Here is an 8,273-nt window from a genome sequence, read left to right as displayed (position 1 = left end):
TATATATAAGTTAGAAATGGGTCAAGAGAATTATTTTATGGATTAACAGGCTACAAAAAACGAGCCTCCCTGGTGGTGCAAGTGGTTAAGAGTTGCACTATGAAGCTATCCACAGCCCTGCAGCACCAGTTTGATCCCCAGCCAGAGGTGACCCACATGGCACAGCAGACCTCTCCTATCTTGCCCACTGCTCCCTTCAGGAGTGTATTTCAGTAGATTTGCATGTTCTGTTCCCCATTCTGTCTCTGGAGAATTCTTTCACATGGCCCCCATCTCTGGCCTGTACCCCAGTTCTTGTATGCATAAATAAATAAATCTTAAAAAAAAAGTTATCTGTGATGAATATCTCTATTGGACTTCTTTTTAAAATAAAGCATATAGGATGCAGGTAACTGGCTATCATTCTCATTTTTAAGACTGGGAGAACCAGAATTAATGTATAGGCCTTTATCCTTCAGGCTGTTTACAGCTTACTTCAATTAAATAAGACTGTCAGGCTCCCCAAAAGTAAGATACACTGGAACACACAATCCCCTCACCTTTAACCGCTACCCCTGGGATGGAAACGTCATATGAATGAATCTTCCAGGTAAATGAGAAAAGCAAGTTCCAATATGCTCAGCTTAGTGATTCTTAATAAAAGTATTTCTGAGTTTTAAAATACATTTACTAAAGAAAGAGTTATATTTTCCAGGCTTTAGAGTGACATTTTTGTGATAAGGCACATGGGTTACACTCATTTGATGATCTCTGGGTCACATCATCCACCCTCGCCCCAAGATTTGGTCCCTTCAATGCTTTCATGCTGTTCCCTAGTCCTTGCAGCTCCAGGAATGCCCATCAAGGTGCTTTGCTTTCTGTTGTGCCCCCAGATTCCAGGACGACTTCAGGCATATAGTAGACATCCAACTAGTGGTGGATCATGAGTGTGGGAGTGAATTCATGATTAGATGAATGGATCTAATGGAGGAGCAACAATGCTTTAGCAAAAAGAAGTGCTTGCTGTTTTCTGGTATAAAGAGCATTTCTGGTATCTTTGCAGGTATTTTATTTTCTGTCTTGTTGCCGATATCTTCTCAGCCTAAAAATCTGTTCAGTGTTCTCACACTCAATTAATCTATAAAATACAGATCTCATCAAATAAACCTTGATACTTTTATTTTTTTTTCAACTCATATTTTGATGGCTCTAGAACCCAGCTAGAAAATAGCCTCCTATGTCTTTCCCCAGGGTCACTATCAAAAAGTACTCTATGCACTTAGGAAATATTTCAAGGTAACATCTTACATTCCCAAAACTCATTGTATTTGTACTCTGCTTCCTCATAACATACATCTCATTGACTGTCATTGACTTCCCCAGAACATTCATTGTCTAATGGCATCTATTACTTTCCTCTCTGCTCTGATAGAAAGGTGGACCACTACTCTCTGTGTGTAATGTTTACATTCAAAGATAATTGTTGGGATTTACCTATTTGTCTGTGGTATCACTGAGAGCAGCAGTCTTGGAGAAAGTTTACTGGAAGGGTAGGGGAGATTTGGAATGATTACACACACACACACACACACACACCTATCACCTACTGTCTGAACCCAGGATATCACAGTCGACACAGTTCCTCTTCATTTTTGCTTCCCATGGACCCATGGATGGGTGCAGCTCTCCCATCCACTGCTCTCCCTGCCTCCATAGACCCCAGAAGAACTGTTCACTCCAGATTTTGTGTACTCTGAAGCTAGTAAAACAAAAAAACTCACCTTTCTTCAGACTTACAAGGGTGGGGTTTACCTCTTATCCTTGCTACAGGTATGATTTCTAAATCTTCACTTCCTATCTTTGGATTAACTTCTGCCAGGCATGGACAAAGTGAAAACACTGATATCATGCATGAGCAACTTCAGAACCCATAAGAGAGAAGAATTTCAATAAATATTCACTGCTGAGCTATTGCTTTTCAAAATGTGGAATATTTATTCTTATCTATCATCACCATGTTATGCTCAAAGTAGAAAAACATGCATATTTTTCAGTGTTCCAATTCTTGCAATCATTCTCCCTGCCAAAATGAAAGCCCTGTTGAATAACTTTGTGTGTCCAAAAATGTAGTACTTTTAAATTATTAATTTTGATACAAATCATAAAATAATTTTATAGTTTCACATTTTACATTTAGCAATCCAATGTGAGTTAATTTGCGAAGGGTGTAAAATGTGTGTGTCTGGATTCATTTTTTCACAGATGAATATCCAGTTCTTCTAGTATCCTTTAGTGATAAGACTAGCTTTGCTTTAAAAAAAGAAAAAAAAGAACTAGCTGACCATACTTATGTGAGTATTCCCACTCCATTCATTATTTGCCTATGCTTTCTCACTGCTTGATTACTGTAGCTTTATAGTAAGTCTTGCAGTTAGTTATTGTCAGTCTTTCACCTTTACTCTTTAACTTTACTACTGTGTTGGTTATTCTGGGCATTTGCTTGTCCATGTAAATTTTAGTATCAGTTTACTGCTATGCACAGTATAACCTTCTCTAATTTGATTGAGATTTTAGTGAATCAGTAGATCCAATGACAGTTGCCAATATTGTGTCTTTCTATCCATGAAGATGAACTATATCTATTTAAATAGTTCTTTTACTTAATTTTTCAGAATTGTGTAGTTTACCTCAAATAGATCTGATATGTATTTTATTAGACTTACCCCTAAATATTTCACTTTTGGAAATGTTCATCTAATTAGTATTGTGTTTTTAACCACAAATCCCTTGTTCATTGTTAGCATATGGGAAAGCACATAAGTTTTCATGTACAGCTTTATCCTGTGAACTTAATTAGCTCTAGGAGATTTTTTTGTCAATTCTGTCAGATTTTCTACATAGAATATGTCATCTACAAAGAAAATTTTTATTTTTTCCTTCCAAATTTGTATGCCTTTCATTTCCTTTTCTTATTGCATCATCTAGGACTTCTAGTTTAGTATTGAAGGGAGTGGTGAGTGGAACACCATTGCTTTGTCTCTAATCTTAGTGTGAAAGTGAGCTTCACATTCATTATATTAATTGTTGTTTTTTTTTTTTAAGATTTGTTTATTTGTGAATACAGAACTGGGGTACAGGAAACTCAGGGGTGGTGAAAGACTTCACCAGAGACAGAGTGGGAGCAGAACAGGCAGATCGACGAAGTACACTGCTGAGGGGAGCAGCGGGCGGGTCAGGAGAGGTCTGCCCACACTATGTGGTCACCTCTGGGGCAGGCGGGGATTGAACTCATGTGGAAGTGGCTTTAGCATCCCAGTGCAGTGCTTTAACCCGCTGCGCCACCAGGGAAGGCCAATTGTTGGGTTTTTTGTTTGTTTGCTTTTAAGATTTATTTATTTCTGCATACAGGAATGGGGCTATAGGCTAGGGGTGTGGGGTATGAGAAGATTCACCGGAGACAGAGTGGGGAGCAAAACAGGCAGATTTACTGGATGACACTGCTGAGGGGAGCAGCGGGCAGGTCAGGAGAGGTCTGTTGTGCCATGTGGGTCACCTCCGGGGAAGGTGGGGATTGCATCTTGCACTGAAGCAGCTACGGCCAGCTGGCAGAGCTGTGTCCTAACCCGTTGGCCACCAGGGAGGGCCACCCTGTTGTTTTATGTGCTGCTCCAGTCTCCAACATCTTGCTCAGGGTAATCATTATTCTGACCTTCAATGCCATCATTGGTCTGTTTTGTTATTTTTTTTTTTGGTTTTATTGAGGTAATGTTTTTGCAATACTGTACATAATTCACTTTTTCATATGTATGTTTTCACACACTCCCTCCACCAAGCACCCGGCATCCTCCCTCTGATGGTACCATATCCTTTTCAACAGTTGGTATTTCTGTGTTTTTATTTAGTGACTGTGATGTCAAATATAACCTATTAACGAGACAAGTGATGAGAAATATACTTGGCCTGCTACCTTCAGTGAACTGACATGGCAGTGTTAAATACTTCTTTCTTTCAAAAAAATAAATCTCGGGCAGACTACAGATATTAGTCCTCTGAAGTCCTTCAAGAGTGAATGATCTTGCCAGCTTCCCCCAAATACAAATGCTCTTAACTCATAGTTACCAGGGTCTCCTGCTCCTGAAAAAACAGTGTTTTGCCAAGATTATCTTTAATTTTCTTTGGAAGAGACTTATTTTCCCCACTACTCAAAACAATTTCTACCTTTGAGGCATATCTCAATTATTACAATGTCTAAACTTATAATTTAAGGGTAATCTAGATGTAGTTATTTATATCTGTTCATCTTCTGACATGTGTCTTCTATATGTTTCAGAATTCTACTTTTCACTGCCATAGTAGGAAAAGAGGACAGAAAAACAGTATGTTCTCTCTCACTGACACACATTTCCAGAACTCCTCTTAAGTCACAAATGTTTGTTGACATTTCCAAATGTGTTTTTCCAATGAAGTAACAAAATCCAAGAGACTACATTTTATTCTTATTTTCCTTTGTCTTTGTGTTACTTCTGCAGATTTCAATTTTCTAACCAATACCACTCTGCTCATACTTTCTTTTGAAACAAAGAATGAAGCATGTTCTAGAAGTATCATTTCATTAGAAAATTATGGCTGGGTAATAAAAGCTTGGTTTATTTTTTTTTTAAATATTTATGCATACAGAACTGGGGTACAGGCCAGACGTGCAGGGGTGGCGAGAGGATTCACCAAAGTGGGGAGCAGAACAGGCAGATAGACAGGGATCAGCGGGTGGGTCAGGAGAGGTCTGCCTTCCCATGTGGATCACCTCCGGGGCAGGCGGGCGGGGTTCGAACTCATGCTGAAGTGGCTTTAGCTTTTCAGTGCTGCACTTTAACCCAGTGTGCCACCAGGGAGAGCCCAAAGTTTGGGTTTTGACAGTGAAATTTTTCCAATAATTCAGCTGAGAAAGTTTGAAAATTTTTTATCTGTTGTCTACATAGTCATGTGATCCTGTGGCTTCCACAAGCAGCTTTTATATACTAAGTTACTTTAATATTCTCTAAGAAAAATAGAACTTTTCCCACATTTATTATATAAGTATATTTTTAATATGTCTCTCATTTTGTTCTAGTGTACTTTGCTATGCAAAATATGGTAATTTAAAATAACAAAATATATTTGCTTTTGCATTTGTGGTTTTGATATTCCTTATACTTAGGAAAGTTTCCCCACCCTAAATTTATGTATTTATTATTGATGTATTTCATAACTTAACTTTTATGTCTCATGTTATTCTTAGTATAGTTAGATCTAATGATTTTATTGTTTAGTCTTTATTAAAATGGATGGTTTTTTTTTCATCTTAGCTTCCAAGTTAACATTGTTAGGACAGAAAAAACGTATTGCTTTTCATGAGGTATCTAATCAGAATTAATCTTAGGATTTTTTTCAAAACCTGGTGAAAGAGACACTCTTTCCTTCTCAGCTAGAGTTTTGGTTAAATATCATGGCATGAGGAATTTGAGAATCAAGTCAACATAAAGGACAAGAGAATCTAGAGTTGGAGACATAGCAGGTCCTGGAGCAATAAATAAACCATATCTGAAGCCATTATCATATCAATCAAGCCAATAAGTTTCCCTTATTTCCATTTGTTTAAAGCAGGCATAAGTAGGTCTTATTTTCTTTGTTTCTTATATAATGTGTGTATGGAAATTAGAAGTTGGTTTGCCCATATAATTCTTATGCTGTGAATCTTCAGAAAAATATCAGACTATACTCTACTACTATCATGGGAGTAATAATTTAATGGAAGTGGAGTTGAACAATAAGGCAGTTGCTGAAATATTACCAAAATGTGTAGAATAAAATCAAGATTACTTTATTAATGAGTTGAGTTTTAAGAGATAGTGATACAACCTGAATGTAAAACTGTAAAAGTCAGTCACTTGTATGAAAAGATGAAGGATAATTACTTTCTATTGCCTGTATAATATAAATGTTAGATATTAAAATTTTCCTTCTCATGGAGAATTGAAATATACACTTGACAAGCTGTTTTATTCAATGTAATTTAATTACTTTAAACAAATAATAATTATAATATCAATAGCATAGTTATGTTCTTTTACTCAGAGAAGTTATTATTTGGTCCCACTATGACATTGATGTTCTGAAGTTTTTTTATACTCATTTATTTATACAGCTGACATGTTTCTTTCTTATTGACATCCTAACAAATCATTGCACAATTTGGACTTTGTTTGTGTTTCAGTAGTAAAGTCACACTGAGGTCAATCAACAGCTTTCAAATATCTGATTACATTTGAGATTATATTTAAGAGACTACTTTGTTCCTGCTATAAAAATTATTGCAACACAGGTAGAATGGGGACTGATGATTTATCACTCAGGGTTTCCAAACAAATTTTGTATGATTTGATCATTTACTCACTCCTTCATTTCACTTCCACATAGGCTTATACTTGAACATAAATGTGATCTAGGTGCTTTCACAGACACAGCCAAAATATTACTGGAAAAAACAAAGTACTTGCTGTCATGGAACTTAGATTCCAATGAGGAAAGCACAAGTGAATTTATAAACACACAAACATGCTACACACCTACAAGTTATGTCAAGTGGTGGGATATACAATGAAGTAATGTGAAGTAGAGTTAGAGAGATATGAGTGACAGCAGAAAGATGAGCCTGCTCTCTTAGTAGTCAGGGACGTCTCCTTTGACAAGCTGATATTTGTGCAGGAAGTTGTAGTGTGAGAGGAACTAAATGGATATCTGCGGAAAGCACATTCCAGACAAGTGAAATGATTCTGAGAAAGGAATGTGGGAAACAAATTTAAGTAGTAGCAAATAGACTAAAAGGCTAATGTAGGATGAGATTCCAAGAGAGATATAAAACAGGTGATGGGTGTGGTGGTTTCCATCATGAGAGCTCTGTTGTTTGTTTTTAAACACTGCCCTGTGTTTGGAATAGAATGTAAAAGGCTTGTTGCACATTGCAAGAAGCTCACTGGGAAATGACACGGAAGTTTTCTATGTGGTGGTCATTGAAAACCTTGACAAGATTAAGGTAGAAAAAAATGTTGTGTTGAAAATTATGCATTGTCTGACATATCTGGGTTACCAAATTCTAGTCCTGTTCTTTTTTTTTTTTTTTTTTGATCTATCATCACAACTCTTCTACTGTGGCTAGCTGGCTGGTAAATTCTGACTTGTCTGATTGTATTTAATTGTCATTTTCTATTCAGTTTGGTTGTGGTTAATTGGCTATGGCAAAACCACACTGTTGTCTCCAGTCATAATTCATTTGAACAGTCCTTTACTCTATATAAATATGTGCTGTTTTGACTTTTCTTGTGAGTTAGTTTTAAAACCTGCCCAGTTCTCTTATAGTGTATGAACAATAGAAGCTCACTCCTTGATTTTTATATCAGTGAGAGTTATGATTTGACTTAGCCATAAACTTATCTCTTATCACACTTTTTTTTTTAGTGATGTGGGTAAATGATAGACTCATATAGACTATCTACCTTAGGATAAGATAGCTCAGTTGACATAGAAAAAAAATGGTAAATAACATTGTAAATTTTGATGTAATCTACAATTGTCTTCCTAAAACATAGGAAAATAGAGGTCTGAATTATAACACTCCAGAAGATTACTGAGTACTGTCTTTGCCACAGAATAAGACACAAAGCTTGGGGCCAGAGCTGATTAGGAGTTAAGATCCTGACTGGAAAGTCAGACTCCCTTGCATAATGTTGGTATTCTTCAAAGGACAAATCTCAGGGGGGAAACCTGCCTTTCTTTTATAATAGAGAAGGCAAAAGTAATTGTGTATCTTGGCCTTAACTCTAGTTGACACAGAATAAAAGGAGGCAAATTACTGACTGAGAAATCGCAGTCACAACTGCACACACTTAGGTTTGGGAAACTGAAATAAAGCCGGTTGGAGAAAATGAACCAAAGGTATAGTGGTGTGACCCGACAAAGATTCCTTTCTGCCATTTCTCTGTTACCCAAAAGTAGGAGGCTGAAACTATATGTACTTGTTTCTTTGGATCATTCAGCTTGATTCATATTACGAACACCCGAGCATGGTCTCTTGTCTCGATGTGCATACTCAGTAACAACTATGTTAAAATCTATAGTCTCCACCATTCTGTAATTCCTACCACACAAATGCTGGTGTGCTCTGAAATTTTTAGTTTTTCATTTGAGCCTCCAAGTAATGTATCTAGAGAAGGACATTTAAAAAAGGAAAAGTTATCTTTAAATAATTCTCATATTCTCAA

The sequence above is a fragment of the Condylura cristata genome, unplaced genomic scaffold, assembly GCF_000260355.1.
Source record: "Condylura cristata isolate star-nosed mole 26May11 unplaced genomic scaffold, ConCri1.0 scaffold00006, whole genome shotgun sequence".
NCBI lineage: Eukaryota > Metazoa > Chordata > Mammalia > Eulipotyphla > Talpidae > Condylura > Condylura cristata.
The sequence above is the reverse complement of the archived record's forward strand: the minus strand, read 5'-3'. Positions refer to the sequence as shown.